Source organism: Hyla sarda, chromosome 2, assembly GCF_029499605.1.
Source record: "Hyla sarda isolate aHylSar1 chromosome 2, aHylSar1.hap1, whole genome shotgun sequence".
In the NCBI taxonomy this organism is placed as follows: Eukaryota; Metazoa; Chordata; class Amphibia; order Anura; family Hylidae; genus Hyla; species Hyla sarda.
This window is the reverse complement of record NC_079190.1, coordinates 231,806,302-231,827,516: the sequence shown is the minus strand read 5'-3', so window position 1 is coordinate 231,827,516 and position 21,215 is coordinate 231,806,302. Positions and strand designations below refer to the sequence as shown.

The 21,215-nt window shown below is 43.6% G+C and overlaps 1 long non-coding RNA gene across 1 annotated transcript; it reads left to right on the top strand.

Annotated features, from left to right (window-relative positions):
• The first annotated feature begins 9,280 nt into the window (after window positions 1–9,280).
• On the top strand, window positions 9,281–18,946 carry LOC130355837 (uncharacterized). The gene is made up of 3 exons (XR_008888674.1): window positions 9,281–9,645; window positions 13,687–13,803; window positions 18,094–18,946. It is a non-coding gene; the product is annotated as an uncharacterized LOC130355837 (long non-coding RNA).
• Window positions 18,947–21,215: the final 2,269 nt, after the last annotated feature.

Sequence of the window (21,215 nt, the reverse complement as noted above, 5' to 3'; positions counted from 1 at the left end):
ATTGTGCCCCCGCTCCTCCCTCAGTAAACACCAGCCGTTGTCATAACATTGGGCTTGTCCTAAAAACGCTTCCAGCTACATGAGAGCAGCCTGAGAGAATAGCGCTATTGTGAGGAGCGGGAGGGCTGGTCACCGAGATACAGCTCCACAAGCAGGACACACTACACTGCCTGATGAGATATATACAGCTATATACACACACTACACTGCCTGATGAGATATATACAGCTATATACACACACTACACTGCATGATGAGATATATACAGCTATATACACACACTACACTGCCTGATGAGATATATACAGCTATATACACACACACACTACACTGCCTGATGAGATATATACAGCTATATACACACACACACACTACACTGCCTGATGAGATATATACAGCTATATACACACACTACACTGCCTGATGAGATATATACAGCTATATATACACACACACTACACTGCCTGATGAGATATATACAGCTATATACACACACTACACTGCCTGATGAGATATATACAGCTATATATACACACACACTACACTGCCTGATGAGATATATACAGCTATATACACACACTACACTGCCTGATGAGATATATACAGCTATATATACACACACTACACTGCCTGATGAGATATATACAGCTATATACACACACTACACTGTCTGATGAGATATATACAGCTATACACACACACACACACACTACACTGCCTGATGAGATATATACAGCTATATACACACACACACTACACTGCCTGATGAGATATATACAGCTATATACATACACAGTACACTGCCTGATGAGATATATACAGCTATATACACACACTACACTGCCTGATGAGATATATACAGCTATATACACACACTACACTGCCTGATGAGATATATACAGCTATATACACACACACTACACTGCCTGATCACTGATCTATACAGCTATATACACACACTACACTGCCTGATGAGATATATACAGCTATATACATACACACTACACTGCCTGATCACTGATCTATACAGCTATATACGCACACATTACACTGCCTGATCACTGATCTATACAGCTATATACACAGTACACTGCCTGATGAGATATATACAGCTATATACATACACATTACACTGCCTGATCACTGATCTATACAGCTATATACACAGTACACTGCCTGATGAGATATATACAGCTATATACATACACATTACACTGCCTGATCACTGATCTATACAGCTATATACACAGTACACTGCCTGATGAGATATATACAGCTATATACACACACACTACACTGCCTGATCACTGATCTATACAGCTATATACACACACTACACTGCCTGATTAGATATATACAGCTATATACACACACACACACTACACTGCCTGATCACTGATCTATACAGCTATATACACACACTACACTGCCTGATCACTGATCTATACAGCTATATACACACACACACTACACTGCCTGATGAGATATATACAACTATATACACACACTACACTGCCTGATGAGATATATACATACACATTACACTGCCTGATCACTGATCTATACAGCTATATACACAGTACACTGCCTGATGTGATATATACAGCTATATACACACACACTACACTGCCTGATCACTGATCTATACAGCTATATACACACACTACACTGCCTGATGAGATATATACAGCTATATACACACACACACTACACTGCCTGATCACTGATCTATACAGCTATATACACACACTACACTGCCTGATCACTGATCTATACAGCTATATACACACACTACACTGCCTGATCGCTGATCTATACAGCTATATACACAGTACACTGCCTGATGAGATATATACAGCTATATACACACACACTACACTGCCTGATGAGATATATACAGCTATATACACACACACACACACACACACACACTACACTGCCTGATCACTGAGATATACAGCTATATATACACACACTACACTGCCTGATGAGAAATATACAGCTATATACACACACTACACTGCCTGATGAGATATATACAGCTATATACATACACGTTATACTGCGTAATCACTGAGATGTACAGCTATATACACACACTACACTGCCTGATCACTGAGATATACAGCTATATATACACACACTACACTGTCTGATGAGAAATATACAGCTATATACACACACTACACTGCCTGATGAGATATATACAGCTATATACATACACGTTATACTGCCTAATCACTGAGATGTACAGCTATATACACACACTACACTGCCTGATGAGATATATACAGCTATATACACACACACACACACACACTACACTGCCTGATCACTGAGATATACAGCTATATCCATACACTACACTGCCTGATCACTGAGATATACAGCTATATACACACACTACACTGCCTGATGAGATATACAGCTTTATACATACACATTACACTGCCTGATCACTGAGATATGCGTTAATTTCTTAACGTAAATTTGTTTTCCCTTAGTCCTAACAGCAGCACAAGTGGGGAATATCTGCCCCTGTGAACTGGTAGGACAGACGGAATGTTAATGAAGTCATGCAAATAAAATAGCAATTAGAGGTGCACCGAAATGGAAATTTCAGAACCGAAACGAAACCGAAATAATAAAAAATGTCCGGCCGAAACAGATACCGAAAATGACTTCTCCCCGTCTTCTGGTAAAATGCAGCGCTCCGCTCATTAGATTAGATTCCCCCACATTAGATTGCCAGCTCCCCCACATTAGGTCGGGAGTTCCCCCACAATAGTAGGCAGCTCCCCCACAACAGTAGGCAGGTTCCCAAATTAGGTCAGCATTTCCCCCACAATAGTAGGCAGGTTCCCCACAATAGTAGGCAGCTCCCCCCAACAATAGTAGGCAGTTCCTACACAATATTAGGCAGCTCCCCCCAACAATATTAGGCAGCTACCCCCACATTTGTAGGCAGCTCCCCCCCCCCCAACAATATTAGGCAGCTACCCCCACATTTGTAGGCAGCTCCTCCCCCCCCCCCCCCCCACAATATCAGGCAGCTCCCCCCAACAATATTAGGCAGCTCCCCCAAACAATATTAGGCAGCTCCCCCCACATTAGGTCAGCAGTTCCCCCACAATAGTAGGCAGGTTCCTCACATTAGGTCAGCATTTCCCCCACAATAGTAGGCAGCTCCCCCCAACAATAGTAGGCAGTTCCCACACAATATTAGGCAGCTCCCCCCACACTTGTAGGCAGCTCCCCCCCCCCCACAATATCAGGCAGCTCCCCCCAACAATATTAGGCAGCTCCCCCCACACAATATCAGGCAGCTCCCCCCAACAATATTAGGCAGCTCCCCCCACACAATATTAGGCAGCTCCCCCCAACAATATTAGGCAGCTTCTCCCCCCCCCCAATATCAGGCAGCTCCCCCACCCCCCCACAATATCAGGCTGCTTCTCCCCCCCCCCCCAATATCAGGCAGCTTTCCCCCCCCCCCACAATATCAGGCAGCTTCCCCCCCCCCACAATATCAGGCAGCTCCCCCCCCCCCCACAATATCAGGCAGCTCCCCCCCCCCCACAATATCAGGCAGCTCCCCCCCCCCCACAATATCAGGTAGCTCCCCCCCCCCCCACACACACACATTTTTAGGCAGCTCCCCCCCACATTAGGTCAGCAGTTCTCCCACCCCACAGACATACAGCTTCCAGCCATATACAGTGTATGGCTGGAGGCTGTATGTCTGTACTGCTGCCCCCACAGTATTCCGGTCACCGCTCCTCCGGCCCGGGGTCACATCTACTGCTATGGCCCATGGACCATAGCAGTAGGTGCCGGGACCGGAGGAGCGGTGACCGGAACACTGAAGAAGATGACGCGGTCACTTACCAGGCCCCGGCCGGCGTGCGTTCTCCCGCGACGATCCTGCGGTCCTCCTGCGTCTCTATGGTTGTACGCACGGGACGTCAGTGACGTCCCGTGCGTACGACCATAGAGGCGGAGAAGCGAAGGACCGAAGGAGGATCACGGGAGGATCGCAGGAAGAAGCCGGGGAATGGTGAGTGACCGCCGGACATCCTTATGTCCCGAAAAGATTTTTCGGGACACAGGGATGTCCGGGATAGGATTAGGAATACTTCTTTTTATGTGCCCGGGCCGGCTCCCGTGTGTGGCTGCAGGCGGGGGCCGACCAGAGCATATAAAAACTAATACTGTATACTAAAAACCAGGGGGCCTCCAGCTGTTGTGAAACTACAACTCCCAGCATGCCCTGACAGACTTTGCCGGTCCGGGCATGCTGGGAGTTGTAGTTTCACAACAGCTGGAGGCCCCCTGGTTTTTAGTATACAGTATTAGGTTTTATATGCTCTGGTCGGCCCCCGCCTGCAGAAACACACGGGAGCCGGCCCGGGCACATAAAAAGAAGTATTCCTAATCCTATCCCGGAGAGCGCAACACCCCCTGCACCGCCCACGAGTGCCTCTGCCACTGGCAGTGTTTGTAACTTGTGCTGTGGGCGGGCAGGGGAGGTGGGTCATTATCGGCAGATTTTTAGTTGTTTCGGCATTTTGCCGAAATAGCTATTTTCGGCCGATATGTATCGGCCGCCGATATATCGGTGCATCCCTAATAGCAATTATTGCCTAATTAGCCCCCACCTCCTACCTATGAGGGGACACTCCCCCAACAACAGTGCATTATATAACAAGTAAAAAATGAAAAAAATTAAACATAAGGGAGGGAAATTTGTGTGCTGCTGTTAGGACTAAGGGAAAACAAATTTACGTTAAGAAATTAACGCTTCCCTTACGTCCTAACCAGCAGCACAAGTGGGGACTTAGCAAGAAGTAATCCTATTGGGTAGGGACTTCAGGCTGAATGGAATTCAGAACAGACCGCACAAGGCAGTGTCTTCCGAACCCCTGAGGTCAATCCTGTAATGACTCACAAAGTGGAGTGTGAGTGCAGGAGGCTATGGAACAACTTGTTCCAAGGGAATAAGGGCCTGACAGGCCCAGCTAGTAGACACTGGTCCGGAATGAGAAGTGACAGCGGCAGGAGGAGGCTGATCCTGGAAGTAAATGACTCCTTTATAGCCTCCTTAATCCACCTACTCAGGGAAGGCTTGGAGGCCTCCATTCCTTATTCCTGCCAAGGAAAAAATATTAGAAGGATTCCCTGATCTTCTGAACTCCCTGGATCGCTCAATATAATTAACCTCTGGGCACATCCAGGCCATGGAGGGATCCTACTCCTGGAGAGGATGGAGAAAGACATAAAACAAGCAAGTAACAACTTACTGACTATTATGTACTATAGTCACCTTAGGTAGAAAGGTGAGTAAAAAGCATAATGGAACGCTATCTGGAAGGAATAGAGTACATGTCTCAAACACTGAAAGGTTCTGTAGTTTTCCTAAGCACTTGGCATTGTAGTTCTACAATGTCAGCACCAATCAGAAGGTCACTTTCCAAGGAATAAAACTGAACTCCACCTCTTCCAGGGGCTCAGAGGGGGGACCACTCACCCCTTTAAGCGCTGCTGAGAGATCCCACTGCGGACTAAGTCTTGAGAAACTAGGCTTGAAACATCTGGTTCCCTTAAGGAACTTCTTAATCAGGGGGTCATAAAGTAACGATCTACCGAAGGCACAGTGGAGGGTCCTGAGGAACACCACTGAAGAAACGTTAGCTTGACTCCATAGGCCTTGACTGTGGAAGGAGCTCTAGAGTGTGAGATCGTTCTTAAGACCACCACTGATAGCCCTCTAGAGTCTAGAAGGGACTCCTCAATCTTCAGGCTGTCAGAATGAGTTGGATCCAGGCAGAGCTGAGTGCCCCGGGACACCAGGTTCTGCATTGGGGGAAGTCTCCAATAGTGCCCTCGGTTCATCTACATGAGCTGGGTAAACCAAGACCTCTCCTGAGGCATGGTACTGCCGGATTTCCATCAATACTTTGGTATCATGGCAGTGGAAGGAAAAGTTGTAGGCCAGCCTGAACTTCCATGTACAGAGTGTCTAGTGCCAGAGGATTGTCATCCCAAACAGGGAAGAATGTTTCCACTTTGGCATTGAATCTTGTCGCCATAAGATCTAAGTCTGGGTGACCTCACCGGAGAGTGATCTGATGAAAGACCTTCTGACTCAGGGACAATTCCCTTTGGACTGAGACCTCAGATCCCATGATCCACAGCTGCATTCAGGACCCCTGAATGTGGACTGCCAGGGTGAGAAAAGATTCTGCTTTGCCCAAGACAGAATTAGACCTTCTTCTGAGAGTAGGAAATGAGACCTGGTGCCTCCCTGTCTGTTCATGTAGGAAACCGCAGAGTTGACTGAGCGAACCCTTACAGCCTTCTTCTGATAAGGGGGGAAAAATGAAAAGAGCCATCCGGATTACCCTGAGCTCCTCGGGTAGGATGACATCACTGCTCTTGAGAACCCCAAGATCCTCTTGTGGATGGGCACCCCAGCCTAGAAGGGATGTATCTGTCGTCAATAAGATCCAAATGGGTTGGATCAAAGACACACCATCTTAGACCTGCTACCACCACTCCATTAAGTGGAGACTTTGGGGGAGATTTATCAAAACCTGTGCAAAAAAAAAAGTTACCCAGTTGCCCATAGCAACCAATCAGATCACTTCTTTCATTTTGCAGAGGCCTTGTTAAAAATGAAAGAAGCGATCTGATTGGTTGCTATGGGCAACTTTTCCTCTGGACAGGTTTTGATAAATCTCCCCCTTTGTGATGACAGGGAGCACTTATCTTTAGCCCTCTGGGAGTGCGATTCCATCGACTTAGAACTTCCATAAAAGAGGGCGAATATGCCACAAGGCCCACGGACTATGTCCACAGCCGCAGACATTAGGCAAAACATCTTCATCAGATGGTTACCTGATGAGGTACCTGAGAAACTCTGCTCTACGCATCTTCCTTCCTGGAGAATGAGAAAGAGTCATATTGGCAGATCTACTATGAAGCCCAGAAACCTCCTGGTGTGGATGGTGATCTCTGATTTCTGCCACTTTATTATCCAGCCAAATTGCTGAAGAAAGACTGAGCTAGCAGAAGAGAAGATGAAGAATTTCCTCTGAGGGCATCTCATGAAGAGTCAATCGTCCAAGAACAGGACGATATCCAAACCTCTTATAGAGGAATACTACAGCTATGACCATCTTGGTTAAGATGTAAAGCTGAGGTGATGCTGAAGGACCAAGTGGCCAACTGAAGAGCTTCATCCGCCCAGGCTCCATGCCACTCGGAATATTTCCTGTGAGCCTGGCACAAAGGGATGAGATGGTGGGCATCCTAACAATCTGGTGTGACCATCAGGGCTCCTGGTCTCAGGACGCTGATGACGAATTTGATGGTTTCATCCAAAACCGTCATTACTTATGAATCGGTAGACTTTGGGACAAGAAAAAAAAACTGTCGAATAAACGCCTAGAGGACCCTCCCCTTTCCTCCTGAATACCAGGATAGAATCCTACAAACCTACATGCTTCTCACAGAAGTAACTTTGTGGAAATAAACTTTTCCTGGGGAAAAGAAATAAAAGTCTATGCTGTACTCCATCCTATAACATTCAGGACCCAGGGATCTGGAACAAACTCTGTCCAGGTACCCAGAAAAAAATTACATGGCCTCCAATGGGAGGTCCGAATAATAGGAGGAAATACACTTGGAAGTGTTAGCGGATTGAGAGGGAAGTCATAAGCTGGACTACTTGTCCCACAGAAAAAAACGGTCTTGATCGCTTTCTGAGGTCCATGGCCACTTAGAGGCTTAGATTGGCCAAGAAAGGATTAGATCCTAGATCTTGGTTACCCCAACACCTAAAGGTTTTGAGGGGGGGCATTGCTTTAATCAGCAAGGCCCTACATATATATTAAGTTCTGCCCAATAGCCGACCTGGCTTGTAAGGGGGGCACTTAAGTTATACTTGGAGGCATCCAAGGTTTAAGCCACAATGGCCTTCTCCTGGCAGGATAGAGGCCTACCTTACATTGCTTGCAGAGCAGCATCACAAGAAATCCACTACAGGATGGATTAAAATTGTGCTAGGCTATCATCCTGAGAGGCCGGAACCAATATCTGAATGAATCAGAAGCTGAGGTATCAGCGGCAGAGTAGCATCTTCTTAAGGTGCATTCTACACCTTAATCCATAGGGTTCTGCAAGTTCGTCCTGTGCACAGCAGGGACCAAGGTCCTTTTAGACAATTATGCAAATGCTAAGTCAACCTTAGACGCAGAACTTCATTCCAAGTGAGTCCTCACAATCGGGAACATGGAGTAAAACCACTTTGGTTAGCGGCGCCTTCTCAGGATGCCTTACTTTAGCTTCATATGAGGAGAGACTCGTCCACTTTGGGGCCCCATGGCCCCTAGAGGGGGCTTCTGGAGCTTCCCCAAGATCAACGTCCTGGTCCCCCGACCGGATGGATTAAGTAGTCTCTGGGTCTTCTTCAATTGAGAAGAAATATTTCACTGCCTCCTAGATGCAGAAGAGTGAACTTCATCCGCTGTGTGATGGCGTCCTCACTGCTGGGCGCAGACTGAAGACTCCAAAGGTCTTTTCCCGTATTACAGCATCCTAATGGTTCGGCCTGCTGTGACGGTCACCGTCACAGCAGACGATATTTTCTAGAAGAGAAAACAAGTAAATACAAATTCAAATCCTCTACTAGGAGGGAAGGCGGAGGCAGGAACATACCCCAAAAGATCACTAAAAATCTTTACATCAAGATTGCTGTCACAGTAAAGCTTCTCTATAATACACAAAGTATGTATGTTACTGATGGGCGGAGCTAGTCACTGACTACTGTGCTGCCCGAACACATGGGTGTTACTGATGGCTCCTTACGGAAGATGTCCTGGTGGGATCCGAACCTGGAGCCCAGACTGCAACTAGTCACTGACCATTGTGCTGCTCCTAAACAAACCAGGCTGCAACTTAGAGTGGAGCTTTCCTATTTGAATTTGGCTCCATTGGAGTTAGGCCCCGCCCCTGGTGTGACATCAGACTCCAGCTGAGGGGAATCAAACAGGCTAACTTTCTAAACTGCAAACACACAGAGCAGTGAGGAGTATGGAGCACACACAGCGGGGGAGATTTATCAAAACCTGTCCAGAGGAAAAGTTGCCCATAGCAACCAATCAGATCTCTTCTTTCATTTTGCAGAGGCCTTGTTTCAAATGAAAGAAGCAAGCTGATTGGTTGCTATGGGCAACTGGGCAACTTTTCCTCTGGACAAGTTTTGATAAATCTCCCCCAGTGTACATAGAAGCAGCGACAGTATACAAAGTATATAGGAGCAGTAACAGCCAAGAAAGTATAAAGAGTATAAAAGAGCAGTAACAAAGTATACAGAGCATACAGATGCAGTAACAGAGTATATGGAAGTAGCGACAGTATACAAAGTATACAAGAGCAGTAACAGTTAAGAAAGTATACAGAGTATACAAGAGCAGTAACAAAGTATACAGAGTATACAACATAAAGAAGCAGAGCATGGAGCGACACACAGCTCCTGCAACAAACCGACAGAATAATCCTCCTTAACCTGCAGAGATCAGAATGCAGGGAGTCAGCAGAACAGCTGATCATCCAGCTGAAGTGATCTACAAGAAAGAGACATAGGTTAGTAATGTGTACAGCAGCCTATGGAGGCTGCACCGTCTGTCCTTCAGTCCGACAGGACAGAAAAAAAACGCACTGTTGTTGGGGGAATGTCCCCTCTTATAGGTAGGAGGTGGGGGCTAATTAGGCATATATTGCTATTTTATTTGCTTGACTTCATTAACATTCCGTCTGTCCTACCAGTTCACAGGGGCAGATATTCCCCACTTGTGCTGCTGGTTAGGACGTAAGGGAAACAACTATATACATACACACTACACTGCCTGATTACTGAGATATACAGCTATATACACACACACTACACTGCCTGATGAGATATATACAGCTATATACACACACACACACACTACACTGCCTGATCACTGAGATATGCAGCTATATACACACACACACACTACACTGCCTGATCACTGAGATATACAGCTATACACACACACACACACACACACACACTACACTGCCTGATCACTGAGATATACAGCTATATACACACACTACACTGCCTGATCACTGAGATATACAGCTATATACATACACACTACACTGCCTGATCACTGAGATGCAGCTATATACACACACACTGCACTGCCTGATCACTGAGATACAGCTTTATACACACACTACAGTGTCTGATCACTGAGATACAGCTTTATACACACACTACAGTGCCTGATCACTGAGATATACAGCTATATACACACACACTGCACTGCCTGATCACTGAGATACAGCTTTATACACACACTACAGTGCCTGATCACTGAGATATACAGCTATATACACACACTACACTGCCTGATCACTGAGATATACAGCTATATACATACACACTACACTGCAGCTATACACACACACACTGCACTGCCTGATCACTGAGATACAGCTTTATACACACACTACAGTGCCTGATCACTGAGATACAGCTTTATACACACACTACAGTGCCTGATCACTGAGATATACAGCTATATACACACACACTGCACTGCCTGATCACTGAGATACAGCTTTATACACACACTACAGTGCCTGATCACTGAGATATACAGCTATATACACACACTACACTGCCTGATTACTGAGATATACAGCTATATACACACACACACACTACACTGCCTGATCACTGAGATATACAGCTATATACACACACACACACACACACACACTACACTGCCTGATCACTGAGATGTACAGCTATACACATACACACACTACACTGCCTGATCACTGGAGATATACAGCTATATACATACACACTACACTACCTGCTCACTGAGATATACAGCTATATACACACACTACACTGCCTGATCACTGAGATATACAGCTATATACATACACATTACACTGCCTGATCACTGAGACATACAGCTATACACACTACACTGTCTGATCACTGAGATATACAGCTATATATACACACACTACACTGCCTAATCACTAAGATATACAGCTATATATACACACACACTACACTGCCTGATCACTGAGATATACAGCTATATACATACACATTACACTGCCTGATCACTGACATATACACACACTACACTGCCTGATCACTGAGATATACAGCTATATATACACACACTACACTGCCTTATCACCAGAATATACAGCTATATACCCACACTACACTGCATCGTCACTGAGATATACACAGCTATATACAACCACTACAGTGCCTGATCACTGTGATATGCACAGCTATATATATATTACACTGCCTGGGGATAAACACAGCTATATACACACACTACACTGTCTGGTCACACTGTGGTAAAGTGTAGGCGAAAGTGGTGGATGGGGTGTATATTTCACCTGGTTTCCTCAGTCAGGCACGATAAAGGAAATCCAGAAGGTTATATGCTGCTTTAGCAGGGCTAGTCTGCTAGGGCTCTGTTGTTTAAGTTACATGGGCTGGATTTCCTGGACTGGAGGACAGGTTGGAAGTGAAAGTGCTCCAGTCCACACCCCTAGTCCACTACAGGTTTCCCTAATCCAAGGTGTTCTCAGGTGAGGCTTCCTGTGCTGATTGCTAGGGAGGAAGCCCTATAGTAAAGGGCTGTTCTGGTTTGAATACTAGGGAGACTGAGACGAGAAGCAGCCACAGCCTGAACTGCATCTCTGACCTACCAGGTCTGAACCTTCCTCTATGGACATTTGTGTGAATTTGCTTGGGGCCAGACATTAAGCCCACAGTAGGATAGTGAGGTATCCTGATGTTTAGTTAGAGCGGGACAGGCTTAGGTTTTTGTTGTTTTGTTTACACTGTGCTTTGTGCCTAAAATTATTTAAATAAACATCCCCTTGGACGTTTGAAACCTGCTGCCTGTGTGAATACTATCATTGCTGACCTCACCATGTGAGCTATTCCCTACAATATATATATATATATATATATATATATATATATATATATATAATTATACCCACACTACACTGCCTGGGCACTGGGATATACACAGCTATGTATATACACAGTACACTGGTTCCCTACAAAAGCTGACTACAGCAGCTGGAGTCACCCTTGTTGGTGAAACATTGCACTAGCATATACACTGGAATGCACACAGTACAAAGCCAGGTCACTGGACTGAATTCTGATATACAGACTGTACAAATATAAGTTACCAGACTGTGGCCTAGTGACTAATATATACATGGTCTAATCACCAAAATACATATTCTATTATATGCCAAGTACATGGTAAGACCACTAAAATATACTCTGATATACAAGTACACCGGTCACTGTGAAACACAGGGTACACAGCTGGGTGACTATGGATTATGAATGGAATCTCCACTCGCAGAATTCCATGAGCGGAGATTGCATTCTGGCGGCCGCCACCTCAATACTTCGGCAGTAGGACTGCGCGGCACTGCGCCATCATTATTGACGGCTATGCATGTAGTGTTCGCGGACTTCCGTGCAAAGAATGAACATGTTCTTTCTTTGCGTGAAACAATTTCAGCAGCGGAATTGTCCGCCGCTGAAATCCCGCAGTGTGAATGGGTCTCGCAGAAACCCATTCACACTGATGTTTATGTTCACAGCACGTAATTCCGTTCCATCAGCGTAATTACACGGGAATTGCGTAGTGTGAACATACCCATAAACCCACAGTAGACTGCATGTTCACTGAGACATACACACAGTACACCACTGGGTCACTTAAATATATAGCTGTATACAGTGTACACATCCTGTTAACTGATATGTGCATTGATAAACAAACTGTCTACCATTTCAGTGACCATGCTGTGTACAAAGAGGCAGATTACACACTGATACATATGCATACAACTGCACACAGATAAGTTTTGCAGATGTATACTTAAACAGTCTCAAACAGCACTCAGCCAAGTGCTTTAGATATACACAGATAGAGACCCTCACAGGGCCAGGTCACACAAATAAACACTAACACACACTTATACAGCTCATGGCCAGGCCACACAAATATAGACTTGTAGACACAGTACTCAGCAAGATAGTGTCATTTAGATTGATTGACTCAAAAGATACACAGGCCATAAAACAAGATCTTCATGCAATTGCATTTAAATGCAGATTTCAATTTAACCCCTTAACAAGGAATGACAGATGCAGTGCATTCAGAAAGTCTTCAGACCTTTTCACATTTTCAGATTTTGATGTTGTGGCATTGTGTTAAAGAGTACCTGTCACCAAATAAAATTTTTAATATAGTGTTCCTTGTGTAACTAGCTCCCCATTCACTTGCTTTTAAAATTATCAACATAAATATGTTTAAAATGTAATAGAAAAAATTGCCACTAGGTGGCGCTGTTCTGTTCCCTGCCACAATTAATACAGTGAGTTTGGTCTCCTTCCGGCCTGGCAGGAGACCAAACTCAGGAAGTGCATCTCTGCACTGAGCTTGATTGACAGCTGCAGAAAGCCTCATTGAAATATGCATAGAGCCCCACTGAAAGCTGCACAAAGCATCACTGAAAGCTGCATAGAGCCTCACTGAAACATGCAAAGAGTCACAGGTCTTCTATTCGTCACAGCACTGCAACGATGTGAGGGCAGAAGTGGTCCCCCAGCAGGCTTTAGTGATGTTATGTCTGCTGGGAAATGCCCACTTTCTCCTGCTGGGAGATTGCACTATGTGAGCAAGAATAAAGGTAAGATACAGAGCTTTTTACAGCTCAGAATTTTTTTTAAGGGTGGCAGGAGCATTAGGAGTAGATAGGGAACAGAACCTCAGTTAGTTTAGAAAAATGTATTTGGTGACAGGTTCTTTTTAAAATAAAAATCAAGTTTCCCAGCATTATTCTGCACTCAATGCTCCATAAAGACATTTTTGCAAATTTATTAAAAAGGAGTAACAAAAATTTCACATGGATATACGTATTCAGACCCTTTTCTGTGACACTTGAAATTTACCTCCAGGGGCCTTCCATTTCTCTTTATCACCAATAAAGCAATACAAATAATAAGTAAATGACAAAAATTAGCATATACAAAAAATACTATCCTTGATTAACTGATAATGTAAAGGAAAAATAATGGTGCATTTTTTCAATAAGCATAATGGGGGGATTTATCAAAATCTGGGCAGAGGAAAAGTTGACCAGTTGCCCATAGCAACCAATCAGCTTACTTCTTTCATTTTTGAAGAGGCCTCTGAAAGATGAAAGAAGCGATCTGATTGGTTGCAATGGGCAACTGATCCTCTTTTCCTCTGCACTGGTTTTGATAAATCTCCCCCAATGGGAGTAAATCCCAACAACCCACAAACCAAAGATGTTTCTACACCTTGATTGGAGTCACCTGTGGTAAATTCAGTTGCTTGGACAGAATTCGGAAAGACACAACCCTATGTATATAACATTTCACAGGTGACAACACATATTATAGCAAAAAACAAGCAATGAGGTGGGAAAAACTGCCTGAAAAGCTCAGATCTGGCAAAGGGTACAAATAAATGTCTGCTGCAGTGAAACTTCCCAAGAGCACAATGGCTTTCTTAATACTTTAATGGAACACATTTACAACAACTAGGCCTCTGCCTTGAGCTGGCCATTAAACTAAGGAATCTGGAGTGAGAGGCCTTAGTAAGTGTGGTGAACCCAATCGTCACATTGGCTGAGCTCCAAAGATTCTGTGTGCAGATGGTAGAAACTTCAGGAAGGTCAACCATCACTTTTTTCAGTGGTCAGAAAAAAAGCTTCTCTTCAATAAAAGACACATGAAAAATTGCAAAAAAAAAAGCACCTAAATGATTCTAAACTGTGAGAATGTGTATCTACTCCCTAATTGCTTGTTGGCATCAAATAAGGGAAGAAAAAGAGCTCTCAGACTCCACAACTTGATACACTGTTCTCTCGATTTCTTCAATCACAGTCTTCCTGTCAGACTTTTTACTCCCTGTCAGCTATGGCAGCTTTACGAGCTACAGTGCAGGTTGCTCATGCAGCTCCTACAGATTACCTTTGTCCATTAGGCCAGGATATTTTGGCTATTCTCAGTCTGTCCTCACAGTCAACTCTTGGTCAATTTTCCACCTTGTAAGATCCTCAGGATCCTATGCTGATGTCTGTGCACTGCACTCACTTAGAGTTATGGGAGATGGTGACAGTCTTGACAACACAATCAAAATTGGAATCCAGGTTAAACAAACTAGAGGAGAAGCAGGCAAATGCGGTCCAAGAAATTTCTCAAATGGTCCACACCTTAGGGGATCAGGTGGGTGTCCTGAAACAGGGTCAGTTGGCCCTAGTAGCTGGAGTGTCTACTTTTCCAATACATCTGCATCACCATGAAGCTTGCCTCAAAAAGTTGACTCTTTACCTAGAAGGAATAATCTCAAACTTAGAGGGCTCCTGGAATTTGTGGCCACTGTTGATCTGTTTGACACAGTGGTTGGTATATTCAACAGAATGTTGGAAAAACCGTACTTTTCTGTGATCAAACTATCCATCACTTTGTAGGCCCAAGTATTAAAGACCCAAACCTCCCATGAGACGGGGTCTGTTGAGTGAACTTCTACAAAACAGAAAGAAAGTATCTTCTCAAGGCTTGGAAACAGATTCCTGTGTCCTTAAATGATGGCTGGGTATCCATACTTGCAGATGTTATCAGACTCACCTTCTATATGCACAAAGTGGTGAAGCCTCTTCTAGATACTGCCAAGGAAGCAGGTGTGGCCTGTTGATGGGGGCCACCCCATCCACATGATTTGTACAAGTAAAAATAATCCTATGTGGTCTGTTCTCCAGCTGATCTGGAGGCATTTTTCTTACTTGAAACTTTGGAAATCCCGGGCTGGACTCTTACACCACCTCTTCAGAAACCACTCTGGATTGACCCTAACTATTTACCTTTCCCATTCTCCTGCCTTAACTTTTCTGTAGTAAACTTCATCGGGCATCTCAGTGGAATTATTGCTCTGCTATTTGCAGGTCCATCACTTTGTGGTGGGATCCCTTCTTTTATTACACCTATGGGGTTGGCGAGAGGTATCTTTGTTTATTATTGCCCTTTTGCCGCCGGATTTGCTACTTGTCTTTAGACCACCACCCAATGGCCCTTGCCAGTTGTATGGGCACCATGGGGGGTGACTGAGGAGACAGTTGCCTGGGGTATTTTTGCTTTGGAGGGGATCCAATCCTACTGGGGGCTATATCCCCAGAGCCCTTCTGGCTCTCCTTTAACATTCTATATCTTCCATGTACCTACACCCATCTCTGGTTTGTCCCTTTTGCTCACCTCTTAGAAGAGTATGCCCTTCAGTATGTTAGTCAGTGCTATCTCTGCAACAGTTTATCTCCTTGTTCTCCCAGATGTGTCTTTTTTCCTGTGTTCATCTAGCACTTTGTTTGTACTGTTTGATTGATTGGGCCACTGGGCTCACTGGTTTTATTGGTTAAGTACATCCCCTTTTATACGTGTTGAGTGTCTTCACTCTGCCTGTTAGTCCCGCTATATTCTCAAAGGGTACTGGACTTTAGTCCTTTTAGTATTTATAGGCAGTTTGTCTATTTATAGGTAGGTTCCTATATGGAGGCACAGAGGAGGCCTAATACTATATTGGGGCACAAGGGGTTCCTAATACTGTATGGGAGAACAAAGGGACCTAATTAATATATTGAGGCCTAACACTATATGGGGGTACAGATTGGGCATAACACGTAATGGGGGCATAGAGAGGTTCTACTATGTGGGAGTACAGAGGGGGCTGTTGATGTCCTCTACAAAGGGCAGGAAACCACAGAGGAAGGTGGTAGGCAACTCCTTTTTGAATATGCAGGTTTCCTGTCTGTGGGAGGCAGACCCTCTCGCCTGGTGCAGTCATTGTGAAGGGAAAATTCCCTTTAAAGTGGACCTGTCAGTAGGAAAACAGGGGCGCATATAAGCACATGGCTACATAGGGATAGTCTTATTAATTTCAGACATATCTTTTTATTTTCATAGTACTTTCCAGTGCTGAGATAAGCCTTTTTGTTATTATGCAAATTAGTCTCAACAGTCCAGGAAGCATTTCGCAGCATGGCAAGGGGCTAGGTTAGTTCAGCTCACGTTCCTCTTTATTACCACCCACTGACCCACTTGCAACTACCTACCTTGTTTGATATGTCCAAAGAGGACATGGGCTGGACTTACCTGGGCTCAAAACCATGACATACAGTTAGAGCATGGAGCACAAAGTTATTAAAGGAATTCACTGGTTTAGAAAACCCACTTTTAAGTATCCTAATGGGATATTCTAAGTTAATAGCAGTAATAAAAATAGTATTAAAGACAGTGAAGAGCACATTTAAAGACAATCTTTCTCTCTGGAGGGCTCAGCATGTCCATGAATTACACTGACAACCCCTTCTATGGGAAATGTGCAATACAAACTTTCCCCTGCAGCATCACCACAGGGAAATTGAGCATGAGCTGCAAGGTCCTTGGGGTCCTCCTAACAAATAGACTGTCCAACACGGACAACCTTAACAGAAGATGGCAACCTTCTTCTGCCTTCTACTGTTAACCTGCTAGGAGTTAAAGCGTCACGTGCACCAGTTCCCATGGATACATCTAAAATTACATTTTAAAATATTAGCCCTGATCTTTATCATGGTTCCCTTTTAAAGTAATTATTTCACGTTCTGATAATTATGTGTGTTTAAGAGAGATCATGTTGATGAACTAAGCAATCCATCCATATTCCCTCTCAGGTACAGCTACATGTTACATTTGTCACAAGGTCAAGGGCATATTGTGAGTAGGAATGTCATATGAAATATAGGTACAACAAGTGATGACAGGAGCTGTCACCAGGGCAGCACGTGCAGGTGTTGGCTATATTGTATAGTTAGTACCCTTCTTTAATAGCTAGGAATGGGGATAGCTCTAATCCTGGCATTTTTTTAATACATTATGCATATATCAATATTGTGCCAAATGTAATGGCTTATGACTTGCAGGGATGAAACTTTGAAAAGAAGAAAATGCTGCCTCCTGAAGTTGGGCTGTGTCATTTAGAGGTTAAACAAATCTAGCATCCTTGAAACCTGATCGGACAACTACAACTACAAAGAAAGATAATGAAATGATTGCCCCATTATACAAATTGCTATATGAATTGCTAGCTGGGGGTGTTCCACCCTGTTAACACTAAGGTCACTTTCACTGCTTGTACCTGAATGTTCTAAAAAAGTCATAACTTTGTTATAGGGACTTTATAATTTCTCTGTCCCATATTGCTTCATTATTGGTCAGTAGGGCAATATATTCTGCCTGTTTTGAAAGTGAATTGTATCTTTTCATCAGAAAGTGTGGATCAGTGGATTAAAGTGGACCTGTAAGCAGTATGAAAACTGCTGACAGTCCTATACTGCAAGTGCCCAGGATCATCTTGTTACTTGGTACCCAGAGCTGTTTGTATTGAGATCTATCCCGATCATTTTTATCAGTTGTGATTGATAGCTGATTGGACGCTAGAGCTATCAGTCATAGCTCAAAGAGAGGGCCTGGGAAATCTACCAATAAACAAAACATAGTGCTCTGGGCACCCAATAAGTAGATCCCGCCTCTTTGACACTTGCGGTGGTGGCAGCTGGGTGCTCAAACAACATTTAGCTTCATTACTGATACTACAGATGCAGCTCCACTTCCATCCCTGACCTCTGTATGGGGTTTTTATAAGTTGCCTCAGAACTGCTGACAGGTCCAATTTATTCTGTGTATGTATAATGTGTCTCCAAAATATAGATATAAAACACTTGTTTAATATTAGCTTCATATATTGATTCATTCATTAAAGGGCTTATCCTAAGATTAATGCACGCCTAGCCTCTGCTCCATTCTTTTTTTTTAGGACTTCCAAACTTGGGTATGTTTGAAAGTACCTTAGACACTGAATGGAGTTGTAAACAAAGTCCAAACAAGAGGTAAAGAGGCACTTGAGTCTTCAGCAATGTTACTTTTATTGAATATTGGTCATTACAATGCCTGGCCAACCACTGGATTGACTCGAGTGCCTTCTTACCTCTTTTGTTTGGACATTGATCTGCTTTCTTGATGAGCACCGAGGGCAAGCGATGTGAATGGGTCCAAGAGTAGTGACTAAAGTGCCGATTCAGCTAAGTCCTGCAGTGGCAGTGCCGACAACAAATCGTATTCTCTATTATGCTATGGAGTTGTAAATAAGCATGCATGCTGCCACTCCATCCACACGGGGACAATTGACCACCATTCTTGTGATTGGTGATGGTGACAGCTGTAGGACCCCCACCAAATAGTTAGTGGATTTTAAATAACTTTTTCTCTTGGAAAACCCCCTTTAAAGGGGTTATCCAGGAAAAAAAGCTTTTTTTTTTATAGATCAACTGGCTCCAGAAAGTTAAACAGATTTGTAAATTACTTCTATTAAAATTTTTTAATCCTTTCAGTACTTATGAGCTTCTGAAGTTAAGGTTGTTCTTTTCTGTCTAAGTGCTCTCTGATGACACGTGTCTCGGGAACCGCCCAGTTTAGAAGAGGTTTACAATGGGGATTTGCTTCTAAACTGGGCGGTTCCCGAGACACATGTCATCAGAGAGCACTCAGACAGAAAAGAACAACCTTAACTTCAGAAGCTCATAAGTACTGAAAGGATTTACATTTTTTAATACAAATCTGTTTAACTTTCTGGAGCCAGTTGATATATAAAAAAAAGTTTTTTCCCTGATAACCCCTTTAACTAACCAATTCATTATTTTATTACCAATAACACTTCTTTGGTCACCTCCAGTGTCTTTCACAGTAAGGGTAGGGTGGCCCGTGCCACATTTTTTGCTGCTGCCTATTTTGCTACCCATTGAAGTCAATGGGTAGCAAAATCAGCTGCACATTTTGCTACCCATTGACTTCAATGGGTAGAAAAATATGCAAAAGCAAATATGCAGCAAAATACGGCACTCCCATTAATGTCAATGCAAATAGGTTGAAGGGGGCCAAGGAGCCCTCTATCTGGAGATAGGTGTGGGTGCTATGGGTGGGACCTGCATATATAGGGCACCAGCTGAATGTCAGCTTGCAGCAGGTGCTGGCAAAATCTTATAGAAATCTCATAGATGGCAATGCTCTCTGGCGGAATTTCCACAAAAAGAATGAAAATGTTAATTATTTGGGCAATTGTCCATTCAGCCAGCAGAATTTCACTGTGCTGGTTCCTCAGTGTGCACAGAGCAGCAGAATCCCATTTAATTCCGCCTGCGGAATGTCTGTATGGACGGGCCCTTACAGGATCTACAAAAGTAATAGCTCTGCTTCCATACTCAGGGTATTCTGTTAGTACAGTAAATATAATTTTCAGCATTTTTTTATTAAAATGAGTGTGAGCTGTATGTACATATTGTAGGTTTATCAGATGATTAGATATTCTCTTATATTTTGGTCAAATATATTTCTTTATCTTTTATTCATATGTTTATTTATATTATGAAATATAATTTTTCTTTTTTTAATAAATTGTGTAGAATCTTGGGAGAAAACACCATAAAATTCTTAGTTTACTATTAGAGATTTAGTTTTTATGACTTTTATCAGCTAGTAATCCCTTTGTTTTCCCAGCAATGTTTGGCAGATATGAGTTGTGTTTGTGGACTACCAGGGGTTAGGCATGCTGAAAGTGTAAGTCAGCACTGAGATTGCACAATTCCATCACAGAATAAAATGGAGCATCCCTGGAGGGTGATACGGAGGATGCGTTATTGATTTCTAGAGAAGGGAAATTAGAGCTTTTAGCTACCATCACTGACGCTGTAAAGATTATAAGTGTTGGGGGCAGGGCACCTACAAGAAGGATGTTTATTTGTATAGCTTATAAAGAATGTTTATTATCAGAGTACAAATATTATATACAGTATACAATACTTTACCTAACAGAACAACACTTGAGGTCTCCGTATTCACTTATAAGGGTGCGTTCCCACAGGGCGTATACGCAGCGTATTTGACGCTGTGCAAAATTTACGGCAGCAGCAGGAAATTCGCTGCATATTCCTTGCTCACTATACACACAGGGCTTTCCGGCGGCAGCCCTATGCGTGTAGTGAGTTTTGGA